Source organism: Podarcis erhardii (assembly GCF_964252035.2).
Source record: "Podarcis erhardii genome assembly, chromosome: 8".
NCBI classification, from domain to species: Eukaryota; Metazoa; Chordata; class Lepidosauria; order Squamata; family Lacertidae; genus Podarcis; species Podarcis erhardii.
Window position 1 is genome coordinate 90004549 of NC_138499.1, and position 22270 is coordinate 90026818.

General features: G+C 44.2%; 1 long non-coding RNA gene across 2 annotated transcripts in view; it reads right to left on the reverse strand.

The window, feature by feature from the left end:
• The window catches only part of LOC309347968, a 41740-nt gene that overhangs the window by 8214 nt on the left and 11256 nt on the right, over positions 1–22270 (reverse strand). For both annotated transcript variants that reach the window (XR_014159089.1, XR_014159090.1), the window contains exon 2: positions 9528–9679. This is a non-coding gene — a long non-coding RNA (uncharacterized lncRNA). The remainder of the gene's footprint in view (positions 1–9527; positions 9680–22270) is intronic.

Consider the following 22270-nt stretch of genomic DNA (forward strand, 5'->3'; position numbering starts at 1 on the left):
TGTGGTGACTGCTGGCTCAGTGTAATAAGAATGTAGCATGCACATGTAGGCTTGCCCCACTTGGGGTGCAGCAAACCATGCTGCAGTACAGTGGTCATCTTGCCCAGATCACACAATCATTCCACAGCTACTTGCTGTTCCCACAATAATCCTATTATTTATTTTTTGCCTTGCCCTACAAGGTATATTCTCTCACAAGGCCGTTTCCACATATCATACCTACCCTGCTTTACAAACAGGGTCCTAGAGCTGAGAATGCTACTTGTCCAAGTCCACATTAGAAATGGATTGTGAAGCCAGAACTCCCAAAGGAAAGCCACCAATCCACATGTTGATTCCACCACCACCACTCCCAAAAAATCTTTTGAGGATCATAATATTTTTTTCCTAATTACTCAAACTTAGTTCTGTAGTTTTGAAATATCACATGGATTTGTCTGCAGGAGAACCTCTGTCATGATAGAGGAGTCTCTGGGATATCTTCAGATCTGACTCTTGGTTCGCACCTGACAAAACCTGTTTGGTCTTGCTGGCTCACCATGCAAACTAACAGCACATCCTAGAAAGCACACAACCATCTCCCCACATTACCTGCCCCCAGTGCTTTTTTCTAGAAAGAGAGGTACCCGCCATGAAGTTGTTACAGTAAGTTCCACACTTTTTAATAACCAAAAAGAGGTGCTGTTACTGCATCCCCTCGAGTCCCCCCTGAGAAAAAGCACTGTCTGCACCCTTGTGGGACATCTTGGGAAGAAAAAAAACAAAGGAGTAAACCCTATACAAATCCAGAGTGGATTCCCTAAGACGGTTGGACAGTTGGTGTCTTGTACACTTCCTTCCAGCAACTCCTGTAGTCAAACTGGTGCCAAACGTATTGCTCTGCTTTCCTTTGGACCATGCAAGGCCGAGAGCAGGGTCCTGTTGTCTGGGTGGTGGGAATGCAACAAAAACAATGCTGGGGGCAGCAGTTACGATTTACCTGTCTCTGCAGCCACAGCAGGCGCTGTGATTCTCTAGGGGTTTGACTTCACCTTTGGAGGCACCCTCCATTGTCTCTTGAGACAGACGGATGCCAACAACAACAGGAGAACATCATAAGTTACTTTTCAGGAAGCTGCCAGACATTGCCATATAAACTTTTGCATGCTAACTTAGAAGTAAATCCCACACGCCATGACAGCAACCCTATATAACCCTATATAAGCGGAATTTGAAACCAGAGATTCCTATTTTGATTTATTGTATTTTAATTCTTTAAAAACCCTGATGCTAAAACAGAATTGTGTGCAATTTACTACTGCACAATGAAGCACATGAACTAACAGGAGATATTAATGCTTAAAAGCAGGACTAATTCATGCCCCCCTCTCGCCAGTATGGAAAAAGCAGTTTCAGGGATGGTGAAAACCACCTCAGAAAATACTACCAGCCTGGCATTAAGAAGGCTTCGGGTATCCCTGACAAGCAACAAAATGTGTCGTCGTGAGTAAGGAGCAGCCTTTGCCACTCCAAAAAGCTTCTTTGCAAGCATCTCAGGTGAAGAACATGAGTTGCCTTTCAAAAGAGAACAAGACATAATCAGGGGCTCTCTTTTGAAAGATGGTAGAGAAGAAGAATGCAGTGCTCTGTATGGGAGCCGTAATTGCGCAGTTGTGTGTATGCAAGCAAAGGTTGCCATATGTGAGCTTTGATAGTGCCAGGAAAAACAAACAGAAAATAACTGAATTTTCTTTACTCAATAATGCCTTGATTGGCGGATAGGCATTGGGTAAGCCTAGTCTTGGCTGGAGGGAAAGTTGTAGCCTCCATTTGCCCTTCTCGGGTGAGCAGCTTTGCAGGTGGTTCCCAGGCCTCCACTGTGAACCAGCTTATTGCAGGCCGGATTGTCCTGCTGCTGTCGAATTGGACAATGGTGGCAGGAATTTAGAGGGCGTTCCCCTGGGTGCAGGACCAACTGACCAATAGCAGCACTTGGCCTTGTGCCCAGAGCAAGGATAAATGCCTGGCCTGCTGGGCCTTTCGGCCTCTCATGTGTGCACTTAAATCTGAATTAAAAATCTGGATCAGATATGAAACAGATCAAGAATCTGCCTACAAGTGGAGACATGCACAAAATTCTCTTCACAAAATTTCCCCTACATGTCATGCTGTGTGTGTGTGTGTGTGAGAGAGAGAGAGAGAGAGAGAGAAAGAAAGAAAGAAAGAAAGAAAGAAAGAAAGAAAGAAAGAAAGAAAGATGGTATATTTCTACCCATCGCCCATCAAGCATGTATGCAGTCAAGCTTTGAAACGGTGTATATGCACACAAAAGTCTGAAGCACCCAACCAGCATCCCATGTCTGGCAATTCATACAGCCATTTGGGGTTTACACCCTTGTCAAACATGACATTCACCTGTGTCTGGAGCAGGAAGGGGTATTGTCCTTCTGCCAGCATGCATAGAGTCAAGATTGTGAGATCTTATCAAATGAAGGGGATTTCAGCAAGTGCCACATTATGCAGGAATGGGGGGGGGGGGGACTGCTAAAATTCTCTGTTTCAAATACAACAGCTAAAGGAACAGGAACCAGCATGACCTTTGCATGTTGCTGTAAATAGCTATATATTCCCTACAAAGGCGCAGGGTAGATCTATCATTCATTTGTGTCTCTAGCATACAAGATTGGATCTACAGATTAATGGGAGCAACAAGATTAAGAAGCTTTGTAAAGAGACAGATTTTCAAATGAGAAGTTCCCAGTGCTAACCCTTCCTGAAAAGACTGCTCGGAACTTTCCTTGGCTCAGTGGAAGGGGAAGGAAAATTTGATTTATTTTTTTTCTGAAGAGGCACGTGTTCCAGGCAGACAGGCTCTTCAGTATTCAGACTTTGTATTACAGGCACAATGCCTCCTGCACTCAGGAAGAAAAATGCAACTGTCTGAGCTGGATCTATCCACATACAACATCAATATACCGTATTTTTCGCTCTATAACACGCACCCGACCATAACACGCACATAGTTTTTAGAGGAGGAAAATCTGTAGGCATGCCACCCGTAGGCATTCCCTCCATAACACGCACAGACATTTCCCCTTACTTTTTAGGAGGAAAAAAGTGAGTGTTATGGTGCAAAAAATACGGTATCACATATGTGCCCGTTGTTCTTGTATTGCTCAGTGCTCAGTGACTATTATGCTGAATTAACAAACCCTGTATAAAAACACACCTCATTATAGCATTAATGGAACTAACTATTCCCATCGCGTGAATGCTCACAACAACTGCAAGCACTGCAATCAGATAATCAACCACAGATTCCAAAATAAACTGGATAGTCAAGTTCTTTTGGAAACTTGACCCTCATTAGGATTCTTGTCCGTTGATTATTCTTTCCTCTCACTCCCCCTCTTTTGCTTGCTGGTGACAATTAGGGTTTTTGTTGTTATCCTGGAGGGGTGTTGTGACGGCCAGCAGAGCCAGACCAGCGTCTGGGATGCAGTCCCCCTGAAATTCCACCAGAATACTGGCACCTCTCTCTGATTGGCTAGAAAGTCAGCTCGTCACAGAAGGGGGAGGAGCAGCACTTTGGGAGGGAGAATAAAAGGAGCAGTTTCTGAGGGAGAGACTTAGATAAGGCTAAGGTTCAGGTTAAGACAGGCATAGGCAAACTCGGTCCTCCAGATGTTTTGGGACTACAATTCCCATCATCCCTGACCACTGGTCCTGTTAGCTAGGGATGATGGGAGTTGTAGTCCCAAAACATCTGGAGGGCTGAGTTTGCCTATGCCTGGGTTAAGAGATAGGGCTGGATTTAAGAGGAGAGATAGGGAGTAGGATAGGATTTGATTGAAGGAGAACTGGTTCTCAGTTAAGTTAAACATCCATACTGAGGAGACTTGGATAGGGAGACTGGGTTGAGGGTCTGGGAAAGATGTACAGGCCGGAGTGTTCTGGGAGGGTTGTGACTGAACCGGGAGAGGTAGAACCTGTGAGAATACAGGCTCCCTGGGTCTCAGTATAGCCAGGATGGGAGAGTTTGTCTAGTCCAGAAGACTCCCAACCCAGTCACAAGGGGTGAGGGGATCCCCTGGGTCTGTTATACCATTTGGAATACCTCAGGTGCGGGATTGCTGAGAGAGTGGGCAACTGAGGAAAAGTGCCCCTCACTCATGAACCAAAGTATTAATCGGTGAAGGAAACTGTATGATGTTTAAAGTATTTAACTGTCATAATTAAGTAACAGAAACTGAAGTATAATAACTGATTTTGAGTAAAGAGAGGTTAAGAGAAACTCTGATTGTAATACTGTGTTACAGTGAGACATCTTATAGTTAATTAAAGTACCGTAAATACGTTAACATCTACCTGAAAGACCACATTTCCTGACCCACTTTGTTTCAAAACCTTCATTTTGTTTGATAAAATTTTCTTGTTTGTTTGATCATTTTATGCCCGAGGCTCTAATCATAAAGTTTTCCCTCCCACAAGTCCCCCACTAGACATCCTGTGGTAAATTTGTAAAGCTTTGTATTAATTGGTGTACAGTGAGGTGTGTGCATTATATTTAATAGGGGACAGTTAGCAAGGTGAGTCTGCCACATTATTAACTGGTGATAAGTAGTTGGATCCAAGTGTTGACTCATGTTCTCACCTCAAAACCAGAGAACCTAGAACTCCTATTTGGACTCTCCAATTTGGAGTCTGTAATTCCATTAAAGTCTCTCTCCACTACTGATGAACCTTCTGCAAACCTTTTCACCTTTCATAACAAGCACAAGTTTGCCTGTGCATATACTGTCAGAGAGGCGGCCAGCAATAACTCACACAGAGTATGTGGAGCTAACTCTTAATTAGAAGGCTTCTTCACCAGCGTGCCTCATCTCTGCCTTTCCACTCCCCTCCTCTCCTGCTTCTTTCTCTACTTCTGATTCTGGACTGTTCTCTTCCACAGCCTCTCCCTGCTCATTAAACCTCCTAAACTACCTTCTCAGCTTCCTCTTCTCCCTCTGTCCACCCATCCTCACCACCAGTCCCCGGGCTCTGAACCTTCTTCCTTTGGAGGTTCTCCAGATGGTGCCTCCTACCATTTTTCTGTGTCCACCCAGTCCATGACAATGCTCACTGAATTGTATTTTTTCTCAAACAATAGCCTTGTGTATCCCAATAACATTTTAGCTTACTTTTTGAGGAGATGAACAGATGATTTTATGTTTTGTGTATATCAAAATCTGAGGAGCCCTTGAGAAATGGTGGGGGAAAGTGAGGTGTTATGGACACTGGAAGCGCTGGAGAAACACAGCATGGCAGCCACAGCACTTAAACTGCTAACAGACTTTATTAATGAAAGTAGGAAAGAAAAACAAGTATTACCAGTTTGTATTACAAACAAATCCCAAAGTGACCAAGTCACTGGGAAAAATTGAAACCTCTGATGGACAGATATAGAGACAAGGGGAGCTTGCTGCTGGATGCAACATCGCCACTGGAGGCTTGGGTAATTTTGGTGGCTAGGAGTGTCTTTTCCCCACTACTTGCCCAAGTCCACGTGAGACGTGCTGCAGTCATAAGCACAGTAACATGGAAACACACCCTGTTAACTTACTTTTGAGTAAGCATGCTTAGGATTGGTTAAAACATTCAATACATTGTGTGTGACATTTCAAAGTATAATTTATTTGGGCCCCAAAAAAGAGTGTTGCCTGCTTCACACATTAGGTGTACACACCTAAGATTTTTAAAGATGCATCTTTAAAAATATCTTTGCAAACAAATATATTATACACAAGTGCTCAGCAGGAAAGTGTGATTAGAATGGTGGAAAAGCGGGCAAGACTTTTGTATCTTTAATAGGTGTGTAGAAGAGGGGAAGTTCAGCATGTAAGGTACACCTGTTGGAGTACCCTCTTCTACATTCCTATCGAAAGCACAAGAGTGCTATCCTTTTCCTCACCTGCCCCTTCTACTTGTCAGTGGCGTAGCGTGGGGGGTGCAAGGGGGGCCGGCCACACCGGGCGCAACATCTGGGGGGGCGCACTCGCCGCCTCCGGAGTTGCCGAAGAGCCTCGGGCGCAGAGTTTAACTCTGAGCTGCCTGTGATGTGGAGGGCACGACTGTTCCGCGGGGGGCGTGGTGTGGATCTGTACCGTTTGCCGCTTTGATCTGGCGCCTTTGCGGAGAGCACAAGACGGGCACGTCGCTTTGCGGGAGCCGGGGAGAGGAACCTGGTTCAGTCCCGCAGGGCGCGCTTCTCTTGCGAGCCCCCCCTCCCCAAGCCGCCTCCCGCTGCCCACGCTGCGCTTCTCCACCCCTGCCGCTTCTCCTCGCTGTCAGCAGCCGTCTGTGTCTGATTTGAGAGGAGAACGGAGGCGAGGCGAGGCGGCTGCAGCCAGCGACCCCCCCTCCACCTCCCACCCCGGGGCTACCAGAAGCCCCCCTCGGCTTTAGCTGGGGACAGAGAGCGCGCCTGCTCTTCCCTGCGGGCCGCTGCCCCATTGGAAGGGCGGAGGAGGAGCTGCAAGCCGGGGTGCGCGCCATGAGCCTCAGCCTTGGGGTTCAGGGGCCAGTGGTGGAAGCAGGGCCAGTGGTGGAAGTGCGGCGCTTTCCCCGGGTTGCTGGGCGCGGGGAGCCCTCGGGGCGCGGGAAGAGGCAGCGCTCCTGGCTGCAGGTCCGAGGCCCGGCTGCTGCCCGCCTCTCGCGGCAGGAGGGAGTTGCGCTGCCGCCGCCCGCAAGGAGCCAGCCACTCGCTGCCTGCGAGGCTCCTCTCTGGCCGGCCTGCCAGCTGGGCTCATCCTCCTTGCCAGCGCAGGCAGCGGGCTCTGCTCCCGGGGGACCTCCCGGGGGAGCGCAGCAAAGGGGCGCCCTTCTCAGCCTCCCCAGCAAAGGGGCACAAGCAAAGGGCACGTCCCGGCGCCGTGGTCGTGCCCTTTGTTCCGCTGCAAGCCACGCTGCCACTCGCCTTCGCCTTTCACAACAGCCCCGCAGGGTAGCCCAGGCTGCGAGGTCAACCCAGCGAGAACTCTCCGAGGCTTCTCTCGGGCCCCAGACCAGCCCTCCAGCGCCTCCACGGCCGGTCTCTTGAGTCCGTTGCCAGCCACGGAGGGCCAGCAGCCAAGCCTGACAAGCGCAGAATATAGAGGCTTGGTGGGGGGGGGGCACGGCGTGTGGCGCAAATTACTTGCCTTGCCCTGGGTTAGGGGGCGCAAATTACTTCCCTTGCCCCGGGTTAGGGGGCGCAAATTACTTCCCTTGCCCCGGGTGCTGACAACCCACGCTACGCCGCTGCTACTTGTGATTTGCTGCACCTGCCTGTACAGTGTATTTATTAGTGGCAAATATGTGTCTCTGCTTAGTGTGTGAAGTGGCCCAAGCAGGAAGATTGTAAATGGATTTCTGTGTGCATCTGAATGGGTGTATGACTCTGAACAGTGAGGTAGCCAAGTTTAAATGGACAAAAAGGGAGGGGGCTCTCAAAGCAGAAAGTGGCAAAAAGGCCCCAAAACTTTTAATACGGCCCTGCACAAAGGGATCTGGAATGAATGTAAGACTGACAAAGGTTAGTTTAAGAGCACAGCTTTCTTCTTGAAAGTTATGAATGCTCCAGAAGAATAACAGGAAAGTCGCTTTAAGATATTAGCGTCTACATTTACTGCAAATGAGTGGATGTGAATATGCCAAACTACCTTCATCAGTTTAAGGTTTAGCTGGGTGTATGAACCCCACATCAATCCTTTCCTAAAAGAGCTGTTCTATTGTTGCTTCATATACTTTATGTAAGGCATAATATCTATTAATAAATAGCCTGGCGGCTTGCTTATCGCAAATAACTCTGCTGGCTGGAAGGCTCCTTCCGCATTAGAATCTGCTGTCCTGGGGGTGTTGAGTGGGGTGTAAGAATTCCACCACTCAGCTTTTGCCGCTTCGCAAGGGCTGGCAGATTTGCGAGGGCTGCTACAGCAGATCTGTCTGGATCTGTGGAGCCCTCCCTGACTGCAAATCCAATATTCCCCATGTTCATAATGCCTGAGCAGACAGTGTATTGAACTTCACAGGGAAAGTTAGTGCCTCAGCACATTTCTGCACATTGTTTAATCAAGCACCAATTAAGAAGAAGTCTGCCAAAAAGGATGCTCTTTCACAGTCTGTTTGTTAACACTCTACAGACTCTTGTTCCTCAGCATATGGAAAGTCATTTATTCCCAAAGAAATGTGGCGATGGGAAATAAATTCTGCACTGAGCTTTTAGGAAGCTGGCTGTTGTGCTGCACCATGCAAATTTTTAAACTGCATGTTTACAAGTGTGAATTTGTTTTCTAAAATAGTGAAATCAGTCACTCTTAGGAGCAATAGGCTTAGTGCACAAATGAACACAGCACAGACAGTAATCCTTTACAGGAAAAATATATTAAATTAAAACAGACCTTAAGCTGGGAACTTGTTTACAAAATTAGTTTTCTTTTATCTCTTTGGAGAGCAAGTGGCCCAAATCAGTGGTGGCAAAAACTTTCCTACAGCCTTTGAATCAACCCTACCCTCTGGAATCAAGCATTGCTAGAGAACTGGTACATGTAAACCTCAAAAGAGGCACTGTGGGCTCCTGCCCCATTTTATGGCTGAAGGCAAATGAAAGCGTGTTAAGACGCTGCACTGTCAATGTTGGTGTCATAGTACAACCATAGCGTCACAGGGCTGAGATGGGCAACTTCAGAATTCCTCAGGAGCCTCTGTATACAAATCTGAAACCCACACTGCTGGTAATGGTTTCCCAAAAGTGCTCAGCCATGGCTGAGGGATGGTAAACAGAAACCCAAGAAGAGAGATAACATTCAAGTGTGGAATATCTACCACTCAACCTCTTTGCAAACATGTTCTTTTCTTAAAAATGAAACAGTGGGACCAGTGGCGTAGCGTGGGTTGTTGGCACCCGGGGCAAGGCAAGTAATTTGCGCCCCCTAACCCGTGGATTTGCGCCCCCTAACCCTAACCCCCAGATGTTGCGCCCGGTGTGGCCGGCCCCCCCTGCACCCCCCACGCTACGCCACTGAGTGGGACATCCCCATCCCCACTCCAAAACCTTATTTAAATGCCTCTTAAATTTCTTGGTGGACTAGAGTTATACTATCTGCCTCCAGATATACTATCCCTTCCTTGTCTGTATCACTTTATGTCAAGGGATTCTAAATACTTTCCACTCTGGCACTTATACAGCAGCACTAGCTCAAACCTTTGTAAAATGCTCCTGTGATGCATCTGGTGGATGCTAATTATAGGGCCACCTACCAAAGCAATGTTCTGAACAATAAGATTGGAGCATTACTCATCTTTCCTTTAGGATGTCAGTTATTATGTTAAAAGATGGTGAGGTGTTTTAAATAAGAAGAAACAATCTGGAACTGAGTTTTTTATGTAGGGCTTATCCACACCAGAGTTTACTGTGGGTTTCAAGATGACTGTGTTCCCATTTAATTTTTCTAGTCCACATGATGCTACACCAAAAAACCCACTAGTATCTATGTTCCGCCCCCCCCCCCCCGTAAATTTGGGTTTACCTGATATGGGGCTAATCCACTAACTTGGGTAGAAATGGACTCCAAATTAGTCCAGTGTTTTGGGGTGGATGGATCAACAGTCACTTTCTTCTATTCCTCTTTCCATGCCCACTCCTTCCTCAGTGCATATATATTTTCTTCCTGGCATGCTACTGAACAGAAGAGAGAGAGAGAAGATTCCTCAGATTTGCATAAAACCAGTAAACTGCAGAAGCAAACCAGATTAAAAAAATATCCACCAGATATTGCACAGGAATCTGAAAAGTGTATTTTTATTAGTTTTCCAAATTATTACAAATCAAACCAAATTACTTTAATTTAATACAATTTCTTTTAAAAAATCAGGTTTCCCGCTCCTGTTGCAAACATATGTCCATCATTTCAAACAATTGTGACACATGAGGGGGGCGGGGCTTCTGAGTCAAGCACCTCTGGTTTGGCATCAGTGCCAGATGGGTGTCCTCAAGGCCGAGTTTCTGGGCTTCCTCACTGATGCTGACAGCATCCGCCCATCTCTATCCAAGGTAGCCAGCATCTAGAACACTCCACCATCACATTCTAAGCAGGAGCTGCAGGCATTTTGGGGACCCTTGAACTTTTATCATTCCATCCTGCCACACAAGCTGTGGTGGAGCCCCTGTACCAGCTCATGGACAAGAAGTCCCCTTGGGCCTGGGGCCACACACACGGCGACAACTTCTCTGCTACAAAGGGCCTCCCTTCCTCAGACAGTGTGCTCGCCCACTTCAATGAGTCCCTGCTCGTGGTACTCACCTGTGATGCTTCCCCATACGGCTTCAGCGCTGTGCTCAGCAACTGCTCGCTGGCTGGCCAGGAGGCTTTGGTTGCCTATTGCTTGTGGACCTTGTCAGCAGCTGAGTGGAACTGTGCCCAAATTGACAAGGAGGTTGTGGCGGTCGTGGCTGGAGTATAGAGGTTTCACTGTTATGTACTGAGCTGAAACCTAGAACAATAGGATCCAGAATGCAGCAGTCTGATTGGTCCGCAGTAGCCACCCAATCCAGCTCCAGGTGGAAGTGAATCAGCGACCTGATTGGCCTGCAGGAGCAACCAATCAGGCTCCTGAGGAAATGAATCCGCAACCTGATTGGCCTACAGAACAGCCCGGAATTAGCCAATTATGCGGGGCCCATTGTGTAAATAATGTATATATAGCTAGACGTTTTGGGGGAAGTTTCATTCATTGCTACTATGAGCTGAATAAAGAGCATGAAATTCACACTTGACTCCGAGTATATTTCATTCACGATTACCTCTATGGCCACCACTTCACAATAATCACAGGCCACAAGCCACTGCTGGGCCTCTTTGCACCAGACCCCACAGATCTTGTCCCCCGCACGCTCTGGTGGTTCATCTTCATGGCCCCCTATGACTACTTGCTGCAGCAGCACCCCAGCAAGCCCACTGGCCACACACAGCTGAACCTTGCCCTTGGGTCATGCTTGAACATTTCAACACTACATTTCAACACCCATGTTCATTAGGCTCCAACCATAGCAAAACCTTGCTTTTTTAAAAAAAATATATATATTTATTACTTTTCCAACAATTTAAACACTACAAAAAACAAGAACAATACAATACAATACACAAACACTACATAACACTGACACATTAAACTAACAAAACAAAACAAAAACCATTTAAAGCACATCAAATAATTTCAATATCTTATTTCCACGACCTCCTCACACCTCCCTTTTTGTATTCCACTTCTGTTAATTGTTTCAGCAATTCCTTTCCATCTTCCTCGGTTTTCTATCCTGTAATTATCTTAGCACATTCTAACCTTATTTTCCCTTTAATATTCTATTAATCTGTTTATACTTAATTCCTTATAACAGTTCTACTAAAGCCATATAACTTCATTCCAACATTTTTCTAACATTCATTAAATTTACAGTATTTCCGTAAATAATTTTTAAATTTTTTCCAGTCTTCTTCCGCCGACTCTTCTCCCTGGTCTCGGATTCTGCCAGTCATTTCCGCCAGTTCCGTATAGTCCATCAACTTCATCCTGGTGATCTTCTATCCGATGCTCTTGGCTCTTTTCCAAGTCCCTTCTGCAGATCTTCTTCATATTTATACAAAAACTTTACTTTATCTTCTACTGATCTTATTTTTATTTTCCTTTCTTTGAAACTGAAGGATAGACCTTGGGGAAACTCCCACCTAAAGATGATTTTGTTCCTTCTCAGCAGAGCAACAATATCTCCATAGTTAGGCCTAAAATCCAAAAGATATTTCGGGACGTCTTTAAAAATGTCCACTCTTGACTGTTGTACTTCTAGGTTCTTCTGGTAATGCCAACCCAAGATTCTATCTCTCTCTTCTTTAATTCGAAGGGTGATCAAGCAGTCTCTTAATCTATTCTTCTCTTTTTTCCCTCCTCTTCCAAGTCTGAAGGCCCTCACAATTCTAAACTCTTCTTGGCCCAAGTCCAAGTCCCAAAAGTCAGCAGATTCCTGTATGAGAAAATCTGTCAAGCTTTCCTTCTCCAATTCAGGTAGGGCTCTGATCCTCAAATTCGTCTGTTTTTCTTTAAGTTCAATCATAACAAGCGTCAACTTATGTTCATCAAGTTGCCTCTGTAGGGCTGGGACTCTCTCTCTCTCAAGTTGTGTTATTTACATTCAGCAGCAACGGCTTTCTCCCTAGCTTCCTCCGCAGTCTGCCATATCAAAGTAGATTCCTGTATCAATTTCTGGATAGTTTCTGTATTTGTATTCACCTTTTGTCCCAAATTATTTATACTTTCTGTATTTAAGTCAATTTTAGTAGTTGCAACATCCACTTTCACATTTATCGCGTCTGTTTTCTTGTTAAGCTGTTCCAGTGAATCATTTATCTTATTTAATGCAGCCGCTAAGGCTTCTTCTGTCGACATTCCTCTTGATTTTGAGTGTACTGATGCAAAAGCAGCAGCAGAAGAGGCAGAGGGGCCTGATGTTGAGCCTCTCCTGGATTGCTGCCAAGTCCTCCCAGACCTTGATGTTTTTTCAGCAATTGACTGGTCTGTTTTTTCCTTTCCATTTGCCATAACACTTAAAAAATTCAAGGTCAGTCCCAGAGTCTCACAGTTCTTTATCTTGCAGCTGGAAATTCCCCTAACCCAGCTCTTGTAAAGCAACCAGTTTCAAAAGCTTCCACTAGGGGGAAACAGTTTCTATTTATATTAATCAGTAATGTCTTCTTTTAAACACAGTTTCCAACAATCCAAAGTTATTTTCAATTTTCAGTTACTTTTACTCCTTTTTAAAAGCAGCCGGAGACAATAGAAACAATGTATTTCTCTTATTTAGCTAGCTGTCAATGAACGTTCTAAACACTGTCAATAACCATTCCAAAAGACGTCAGTCCTGCTAGCAGCCCGTTTCCAGAGTCAGATCGGCATTATTTTAGCTCTCTTTGCTCTCTCCTGCAGGCATACTCAATCCACAACTTTCCCCCCTCTTCTCCTGCCTCCAAGGGGGGGGGGTTAATGTTCTTTACCAGTGGAAATTTAGTCCTTTACAGTAGGCTTTCCAAGACTTCAGCTTGCAGCCTCATTGCTTCAGTCTATTTACAAAAGGGGAAGGCGGACTTCCTGTATTGAACCTCCCCGTTACGATGCCAAATTAAACTTTTTAAAAATCCAATTCTCCCGCTTCAGCTCTACTCACGGGTAATTACTTTAAAATCAAATTGTCCACAGGAAAAAGTCAGCGCTCTCCGGCAACAGCTATGTGGCTTCGCTCCGTGGAAGAAGCAGACGATTCGAAGCACCGCGCCGCTCACCCCACGTCGCTCCGGACCCCCGAAACCGGGTTTCCCCATGAGTAGGGGAGGCGCAAAAGGTGCCCGCCGAATCCCACGCTCACAGGCTTCTCCCGCCTGTGATTTTTTACGGGTCTCCGCCTTCGCCGTGGCGGCCAGACCCAGATTCCCACGGGGCAAATTCCTCCCGATCAGAGGAATTCCGCCATTACCAGAGGCACCAACCCGGAAGTCCCCATAGCAAAACCTTGCTGTCCCACCAGGTGCCATCCTTTTGTGGTTCCGCCATCTCACCAGACTCTGCTTCCTATAACTAGAACATAGTATTGTTAAATCTGTTTTTAATATGTCTATGCAAATTTTATCACTGTAATATTTTTTTTACTACGTTGTGAATTGCTTTGGGACTTTTTAGTGGGAAGTGTTTTACTAAACCTAATTTCTATACTAGAGCCTATATAGTGGTACCTCAGGTTACATACGCTTCAGGTTATATATGCTTCAGGTTACAGACTCTGCTAACCCAGAAATAGTGCTTCAGGTTAAGAACTTTGCTTCAGGATGAGAACAGAAATCGTGTTCTGGCGGTGCAGCGGCAGCAGGAGGCCCCATTAACTAAAGTGGTGCTTCAGGTTCAGAACAGTTTCAGGATAAGAACGGACCTCCGGAACGAATTAAGTACTTAACCCGAGGTACAGGATAATTGATAGAGATCCACATACAGGAAATATTCTTTTGTGTTTGAGCTCTCTCCCAATCTGTTCATTCCTTCCACAACTTTACTGAGGTCTGTTCTGGGTGGCGGCAATCACCCCAAAAATCTCACCCACCATGAGTGGCATTTAGATCAGCCATTGTCTTTCACTTCCAATAGATGATTATCTGAGCCAGGGATACATTATCACTCCTTTGTCATTTTACAATTACCTGATTGTTACCTGACATTGTTCAAAAATATAATAATCACCTCAAGTGTTGCTATGACTACATCCTAAATGAATGTTCTGCAGTGCTCAGAGCGAGGACTTTTGTTGGACTGGCGCTGCCTAAAGAAAAGTTGCTAAAGAAATAACTAGCAGCTTTCAGACAGGGTTGCCCAGTCTGAGTATGACCTGGAGTTTTCTATATTTTCCCACTTTCCGCAATGTCTTCAAGGGAAGTGCATGACCCTTTTTCCCCACCAGGCCATACTCATTCCACCTCACTAGACTCCCCTCTCTAACCAACAGTGACCAATCCTTAACAGCCAGGGCTATGTGAAGAAGGAAAATGGGAGGATACTAGCTGCAAAAAATTAAAAATGAAGAGATCTCAGAAATAAGCAGATGATGTAGCCCAAACTTTTCCAACCTGGTGCCCTCCTGATATTTTGGACTACAGCTCCCATAATTACCAATAATTGGCATGCTTTCTAGGAGTGATAGAGCTGTAGTCCTAAACATCTGGAGGACACTAGGCTGAGGACGGTTGAGGCAGCCCAGGGCAGGTGCTTGCCACAAGCATTATACTTGCCTGAAATGCCGAAATTGACAAACAAAATTATTGTAGAAAAGATGAAGAAAAGCAGCCTCCTAAAGTAGGGAAATAAAATCATGTTGTTCAGTAAAATCTGTGGGTGTTATAATTGTGCAAACTCAAACTACAACACACTTCCTTCTTTAATAACAGCTCAGTTTGTTCAGCTTGTCTATTACCAAACAAGAAATTAATGATATTATTATGGTCCAAAAACATTCCCTGAGAGGCTCCAGCTTATTATTATATTATATTATATTATATTATATTATATTATATTATATTATTAGTTTTCCTTTGTACATTTCTCAAAAGCTCTTGTAATTTGACCAAGGTATGATTTCCTACAAGGGCATTTGATAGCATATATTGTACCAATAAGTGCTGCAGCTACATAGGATGTATTTTTGGGGCTTGTATGTCCTTTAATCCACAGGGACAGAAAATGAGTTTTCTTAATTGCATACTTCTGATATATGCAGTGACCAGACTGGCACTATCCTTTCCACAGTCGAAAGTGCAGTGTTCTCAACAGTGATGTTCTCTTGCGCTCTCAGTCAGACTGAGTTTCCCCAAACCTAAGATTGTAAGTGACCCTTATTCAAATCTTGTGCATCTTTGGCTGGACTTTATTTATAGTGTAATTTAAAGACATGTCTAGATCTTGTCATATCTTAAAGACAAACAGATTTATTATGGCAAAAGCTTTTGTGGATTAGAGTCCACTTCATAAGCTATATGAAGAGTTAATATTTTCTTATGCAAATGGTTGCCATATGTCCTCTTTTTCCAGGACAAGTCCTCTTTTTCATGATGACAGTTGCCATAGAGATCCATAGTTAAAAGTAGAAGTCGGCAAATGTGTCCTCTTTTTTGCTCTTCAAAACATGGCAACCTTAATTTTTTATGTTAACACAGACATTTTAACATTGGTAAGTGGGATGAGACCCCATTATCTAAATTTAGGCCACTGGTAGTAGGACTGAACGTCTTAGCCCTCGTTATACATTATTCAAGTGAAGGCATAACAGGTACAAAGGGCTGCATCCCTGTCCCCAGTGATGTGCAGCTGGCCTTGATGCTGCTATTCACACATTAGGGTGAACATCTTTATTGGGGAAGCCTGTGTGTATTTTTACCCAAGTCCTGGAACCTAGAACAACCACGGAAGTCCACAGAAGAAGACTTGCACCTCAAGGATCCACACTAACGTGAGGCAAATTCTACCTGAATTGCCCATTCACACAAATAACATGTGAAGTCTGGAATAAGGGACTGTCCCTTCAAATAAGGGACGCTTGACAGCTATGGTGAAGGGAGCTGTTTGATGTTCCTTTTTTCTAAGAACTGTCACTTTAAGGACAGTTGCATAGTGGTGGGTTGAAATGTTCTCCCACTGGTTTCTGAAAACTGCTTTTTCCAATATTGGAGTCCTATCCCTTTATCCTGTTGCCTAAATCAGTGGTTTTCAACATTTTTGAGTCCACAGTTCTCTTGACCATCCACATTTTTCTGCAGCTCCCCTGTGGAAGCCACTTACACTGAGGTTCTGTTACAGGACATGCATAAGTGGGGATTTTCCCATTCCGCAACACCACTTTTCGGTGCTATTTTTGGCACGTGATTAAGTGGGAATGCATGTGGGAACCCAAGCAGTGTCACTGCTCTGCAGGGCCGAACTGACACTCTCCACATGGGAGACCCAGCTGGCCTTTCCCGAAATTGGTGGGCGAGGCAGGAGTAGAGGGAAAAAACAAGGTTAAGATCAGAAGCAGAAATATTTTGTTATTGTGAGGAAGGAAAGCTACCCATCATTGGATGGGTAGTGTAGGAGTCTGAGAAATTAATTACATAAAACCTTGCAAGTCTAAGAATAAGTCAGAAAATAAGCATTATGGAGCTTGGCTGTAGAATGACCTGGGCCAAACTGAGCAAGGCACTTCCTATGTTCTTGCCAAACCAAACACGATGTGGAGATGTGAGAATAAGGTATCACAAGTTTAAAAAGTAATAGCGGGTGCAAAGGCTCCATTTGGATTTGGGTTGTATTTCTGGAGTAAGAGTGGTTAACCTGTTCCCCTCCTGCCATCATCCTGAGACAAATCCTTTCCCAAGCCACTGCTTGACCCACACGAGCAATTGGGGGGGGGCAGGGCTTGACTATTACAGTGGTGCCTCGCAAGACGAAATTAATTCGTTCCGCGAGTTTTTTCGTTTAGCGATTTTTTCGTCTTGCGGAGCGCGGATTCCCCGGGTATTAACGGCTTTAAGAAAAAGGAAGCAAGCCCATAGGGAAATTCGTCTTGCAAAGCAACTCGAAAAACGGAAAACCCTTTCGTCTAGCGAGTTTTTCGTCTTGCGAGGCAATCGTCTTGCGGGGCACCACTGTATTAGTGTTTTGCAACCCCCCCCCCGTCTTGTAGGACATCTTGTTTTAGTGCTCAAGTATAATTTCTTCATGCCCAGAATAAACTTGCAAGACAACTCTACGGGTCTCCCCCTCCTCCAAGAGGTGGGGTGCAGGGAGACTCTGGTCTGGTAAATTTCTTGCTGGTGAGCTAACCTACAGGCAATGTAAATAATTTTTGCTCATAAACAGAAAATGAGAAGGATGATTAGTAATAAAAATCAAACAATTAGAAGTCCCATCACCAGTGCAAGCATATTTCTAGATACATGGCGCACAGCTCAAAGAGATTGAAAAACCAACCCTCTGGCTTGGCTGGAGGACAGCACTGCAGGTCAAATGCTTTAGGATTGACAGGTGGCTTCCTTCCAGGGTAGAGGGCATTTTGCATCTGCAGACAGACGCAGCTGCAGGATTATTGATTCTGAGTGAAGCAGTACATGAACTTCTGTAAACAAGCAGAATTGCCTCATGGAGGCCCTTCTCTGTCCTTGACCTCTCACATGCCAATATTCAAGCAGTTCCATATGATCTTTTATTTTCACAGTGTGCAGAGTTTCCTGGGCTGGAGTTCTTCTAGTGCAGCTGGTAGCACAGTTAGCAGATTTGCATATTTGAATCAGTAGGTGGTTCAGTGGTGGGTGGCAAATATTCAGATATGAGTTGAAATCCCCCCTTTCAATCCCACATAAAGAGTTTAAGCTATTTAAAACACCATTGTACACTCCTGCACCAATGTAGAAACTATTCATTGGTAAAGATTACTCTTAATACTGCAAATATTCATTGTAAAAAATAACCTGAAATGTTACTAGAATATAATTTAATAATGAGCTTATGTTCTGCATAAAGAGCACTAAGATCAAAAGTGGTGTTCTGTTTAAAAAAAAGTTTCCGAACTGCAATCATCTTGACTCACAAAGCAACAAAGGCTCCTGCTATGTTCACTGGCTGACATTTAAATTTTGTGTCTTCGGGGGAAATAAGCATATTAACTTAAAAGAAGAATTGAAGGAGTATTTCCATGGTCTTGGCCCACATTATATGGTTGCACCTTCTCCCCTCACCTCACGAACCTTTAATAGTGGCCCAAACACACAGAAAAGTAGCTGGTGAAGTTTTTCCAAGGATGGAGGTAAGAGCCAGACGTGGTAGGTATGCTTAACAGTCTCTTCATAACCTTTTTAAAAAAGATTAGAAGCAGCCATGAGAGGCAAATGCAAGGAAACCAAACCCTGGGAAAGTGCTGGAACCTCTGAAGTATCTGGTCACTTGGAGATTGGGATGCAAGCAACAATAACTCTATCTCTTTGAGATTATCAGATTAACATTTCTCACCAGGGAAGCAAATTAATAAAGAGGTGGTAGCAGTAACTTGAGGTGTTGCAGGCTGGTCTTGTTTCAAGACAGCTGGGCATGTCCACAGTCAGTCTCATACCAGTCATGAGTGGCTCACCCATGAGGCAAGGTGAGGTGACCACCTCAGGCGGCAGGATCCACAAGGACAACAGATCCAACCTCCAGGAAATGCATTGCCGCCTGCTGCTGCTGCCGCCGCCTCTGCCTCCACAGTTGCCACGATGACTGTGGCATCCTTCTTGGAGGCTAGATCTGCAGCCTCCTCAGAAGCCCCCTTCCCCCCATGCCACCTCTTCAGCGGCCTCTTGCTGAACAGGAGGTGCTGCTGGTCTCCCAGGGCTGGGAAGAAAATAGCAGGGGCTGCCTTCTGGGGTCTCCTGGGGTCTGCACCACCCCAGCGTGACACAGAGCAGGCCGCTCCCCAGCAGGCTTTAATTCCCACTTCAACCATCAGGTAAGGTTGATTTGATTCCCCCTACTCCATTCCTGAGGCAAATCATCACTCAGCCCTTCTTTCCAGACAGGGGTGGGAGCAGTTTGTGGTTTGCCTCAGGTGCCAACGTGTCTTGGGCCAGCCCTGGTACCCATTCTATGACAAGAACTGTGGCACTAAGCATATACTTTTAAAAATCCAAGTAATTTACTTCTCTATTTCATCACCTTGTACTTTAGGAGTAAAGCTTCTGATGTAGATTGACTGTGCTGGTATGATGGCATTGTATGTTCACAAACATCCCAATCATTCAGGGAACAAACCTGTCTGCCAAAAGGGTTACTTCTTATTACAAGTAGGTAGCTGTGTTGGTCTGCCGTAGTCGAAACAATTAAAAAAAAATTCCTTCCAGTAGCACCTTAGAGACCAACTAAGTTTGTTATTGGTATGAGCTTTCGTCTGAAGAAGTGTGCATGCAAACAAAAGCTCATACCAATAACAAACTTAGTTGGTCTCTAAGGTGCTACTGGAAGGATTTTTGTTGTTGTTGTTGTTTCGGTTACTTCTCAGTTTGGTTAGGGTTAAAACCTCAAAGGTTTTAAATCTGATAAAATCCTTATACGGAGGGGTGTTTGATCTGATAATGCTCAGGGGGCAATAAGAGCAAAGTTATAATGGGTTATGGTACTGGACGTCATATACGGTAAAAGGTAAAGGTAAAGGTACCTCTGCCCGTACGGGCCAGTCGTGTCCGACTCTAGGGTTGTGCGCCCATCTCACTTAAGAGGCCGGGGGCCAGCGCTGTCCGGAGACACTTCCGGGTCACGTGGCCAGCGTGACGAAGCTGCTCTGGCGAGCCAGCACCAGCGCAGCACACGGAAACGCCGTTTACCTTCCCGCTATAAAGCGGTACCTATTTATCTACTTGCACTTTTGACATGCTTTCGAACTGCTAGGTGGGCAGGAGCTGGGACCGAAAGACGGGAGCTCACCCCGCCGCGGGGATTCGAACCGCTGACCATACGATCGGCAAGTCCGAAGGCACTGAGGTTTTACCCACAGTGCCACCCGCATCCCATCATATACGGTAGATTTGAACTAAACAACCTATCATTTCATAGAATTGTAGAGTTGGAAGGGACCAAGAGGGTCATCTCGTTCAACCTCCTGCAATGCAGGAATTTTTTGCCCAATGTGGGGCTCGAACCCATGATGCCGAGATTAAGTCTCATACTCTACTGACTGAGCATCCCAGAATATTTGACTACAGGTTTCTACTTTCCATTTTTTTAAAAAAAAAAATTATTAAATTTTCCAACATACATTTATAATATCCAATCTGAATTTATCACATATTTTCTCTTTTAGACTTCCTCCAACCTTTCTGACAATCATCCATTATTCAAATTTTTAAATACGCATTTCCTAATTTTATATTGCATTTTATAGACCTTCACCCTCTTAGTTTTCATCAATACAATAGTCCTCTAACATTCACAGAGCTTCTTGAAATCCCACTAGCGTTATTTGCTCATCACATACACATTTCAGATAATCTGAAAATTTTCCCCAGTCCTCGATGAACTTTTGATCTCGTAGATATCTGATCTTTCCTGTTAGTTTGTCTAGTTCTGCATAATCCATCAGTTTCATTCTCCATTCTTCGAGCATCGGCAATTGTTCCTGTTTCCATTTTTGGGCCAGTAGTATTTTCGCTGCTGTTACTGCATATTGGAAAAGTTTACAGTCCTTTCTATTTATTTCATTTCCTACTATTCCTAAAAGAAAAGCCTCTGGTTTCTTAACAAACGTATATTTCAACATCTTTTTCATCTCATTATATATCATTTCCCAGAAGCCCTTCACCTTCTTACAATCCCACCACATATGATAAAATGTTCCTTCTTTTTCTTTACATTTCAAACACTTATTACATGTTTTATTCATTTTTGCCAATTTTACGGGTGTGATGTACCATCTATAAATCATTTTCATAACATTTTCCTTTAACGCAGTACATGCCGTAAATTTTATATTTTTATTCCACAGTTTTATCCAATCCTTAAACTGTATATTATAACCCAAATCTCTGGCCCAGTGTATCATAACCGATTTAACTTCCTCATCTTTTGTATACCATTCTAGCAAAATTTTATACATCTTGGACAAAAATTTATTCTCATTATTTATTATTTCTGATTGAAATTTAGATTCTTTTTCCTCATAACCTCTTTCTTTTAGGTCCTTTTTAAACATTTCATTAACCTGGTAATAATGCAACCAATCATACACATACACTTTCACTTCTTCATAGGGTTTCATTTTCCATTTTCCTCCTTCTTTTGTAATCAGTTCTTTATATGTAATCGAATTCCCCCTCATATTGACTTTCTTAAGACTCATAACTTCTAACGGAGATAGCCAGTGGGGAGTTCTTGATTCTAATAAACTTCTATATCTCTCCCATATTTCTATGAGAGATCTTCTGAAGATGTGGTTTTCAAAACCTTTGTGAATCTTTCTTTTTTCACACCATAAATAAGCGTGCCAGCCAAATCTATTATCAAAACCTTCCAAATCCAATAACTCAGTATTTTTTAACTTTATCCATTCTTTCAACCAACAGAGACATGAAGCTTCATAATATAATTTCAAGTCTGGCAGGGCAAAGCCTCCTCTTTCTTTCGCATCCGTTAATAACTGATACATAATTCTTGGCTTCTTACCCTGCCAGATATATCTTGAAATTGCTCTTTGCCACTCTTTAAAAATCACTGTCCCCTTAATTATTGGAATTGTCTGAAATAAAAATAAGATCTTTGGCAGCACACTCATCTTAATTGTTGAAATTCTCCCCCAAAAGGATAACTTCATTCGACCCCACGCCTCTAGATCTTTCTTTATTCCCTTCCACACTGGCACATAATTATTCTGAAACAAATCAATACTCTTGGGGGTTAACCAGATTCCCAAGTATTTAACTTTTTTCACAACTTCTATCCCTCTTTGTTGTTGCATTATTTCTATTGTGCCTTGATCCATATTTTTCGCAAACATTTTAGTTTTTTTCTTGTTCAATGTAAACCCTGCTACTTGTCCAAATTGTTCAACTTCCTCCAGAACGAATTTTGTACTTTCCGACAGTTCTTCCACTGTTATTACCAGATCATCAGCAAAGGCTTTTATTTTATATTCATTCTGGCCTACTGCCACACCTTTTATTGCTTCATTTCTCCTTATTGAATTTAG